Genomic DNA, 1,668 nt, shown 5'->3' with positions numbered 1-1,668 from the left:
TCTCTGCTTCTTTTCCCCACTCCCATTGTTTATAAATTATTTTGTGTTGTCCTGTCTCCCCAGGTAGATTGTACAGTCCTTGAGGTCAGGGTTCATGTTTACTAACTCTTTTATCCCTCCCCAAGGGCTTAATACAACGCTCTGCATAAAGCAGACACAGAAAGAATACTATTGATGATGGTGATGATGGATGAATCAGCTTCTGTGAGGGCCCTGGATTAAAGTCAGTTCTCTTTTCTACTATCCCTGCATAAAGTAATTATTCAGAATTAAACCTTTTGAATTCCCATGAAACTGTTGCACTTGAACATACTGAACACTTGAACATACTTGAACACTTGCACTTGACATTGCACTTGTCCTTGTCTGACTAGGATGCCTGGAAACATGTGATTTGACCAGTGTATCTTCACGAATGTGAGGATTCATGTGGACTTTACACGGGGCTATATTTAGTGTCAGAATGCTGAAAATGCACAATAGAGTGCCGAAGCCCTCCTGGGCATCTAATAAATTCCATCATCATTTGGAGTCCTAAATGGCTCTGGCCCCTCTCAGGATTGCACCTGGACAATTTCCAGTACTCTACCAGTCTCGATTACAGGAGGGAGAGTCAAGCAGAGGCACACCCATTCCATTCCTAGCTTGGCTAGTGGCTAGCCAGTGGAAGGCAATCTGCTACAAGTCAAAACTCCCCTGTGCTGGACAGCAGCAGCATGGGAGAGAGTCGAAGGCAGGGACTAGAGTTTACTGCATGGAAGGTAAAATAGTAAACCACTTCTGTATTTTTACCCAGAAAACTCTATGGATACACTGCCAGAACAATTGCAGATGGAGGTGGCGCATTCTGGGAGAGATGTATCCGTGGCATCTCTATGCGTCGGAGACGACTCAATGGCATAAGAAATGGTTCTGATTCTAATATGCCATGTTCAGAAAGTCATAAGGGGAATCTATTCCCCTTTAAAAACTCCCAACCTGTGTTCAAATTCCTATTTGGGTAAACTTGTCCACCGGAGGCCTTCTGTTGGGATGAAAAACTGTTGATGGACCCAGAATAAAGAAGCAGAACAGCACTTGCCGGCCACAACAAACGTTAACAGTTAACAGTGTTTTATATCGATGAAATCCGAAAGTTCTCTAAAGCAAACTAAATAAACAGATTACCTTCATCCAATCTTAGTAAGGAAACAGTGTTTTACCTAGGAAGCTTTGGCAAAGTTCCACTGGGGCCATGTAAAAGTACCACTAGTATAACATCAGTAGCGGATTTGATGATACATTATCATCTGTGAAATGACAGTCATTGACATGGGTCAGAGAGGAGGGTGGAGAGTAAGTGAGGTGACCACTTCTACCCATACTCCTGGTGGAGGTGACACAGCAAAAACAAATTATTTGTCTCCAGCTATTATAGATAATGAAATTTAGACAAAGCTCCCAAATTTTCAATGTTATTCCAAGCATCTTCTCACATTACCCCATGGTTATAATTTTCAGGAAAAGAGTGAACCTTAATTTGGATTGTCAGTATAATCCATGCTAAATATATGCTTGCTAAATGTGTTTATGCTGTAAATGGATTTACTGCTATAATACTATGAGACTCAATGAGATGTCATGATGGAGTATTAATGCTGTGAGTAAAGATACAAAGCTTCTATACAT

The 1,668-nt window shown here is 41.2% G+C and overlaps 1 non-coding gene across 1 annotated transcript; it reads left to right on the top strand.

Annotated features, from left to right (window-relative positions):
* Positions 1-548: 548 nt before the first annotated feature.
* Positions 549-686, top strand: LOC119948399. The gene has a single exon (XR_005456797.1). It is a non-coding gene; the product is annotated as a small nucleolar RNA SNORA7 (small nucleolar RNA).
* Positions 687-1,668: the final 982 nt, after the last annotated feature.

The sequence above is a fragment of the Tachyglossus aculeatus genome, chromosome X4 (assembly GCF_015852505.1).
Source record: "Tachyglossus aculeatus isolate mTacAcu1 chromosome X4, mTacAcu1.pri, whole genome shotgun sequence".
In the NCBI taxonomy this organism is placed as follows: Eukaryota; Metazoa; Chordata; class Mammalia; order Monotremata; family Tachyglossidae; genus Tachyglossus; species Tachyglossus aculeatus.
This window is presented reverse-complemented; position numbering and strand designations above follow the sequence as displayed.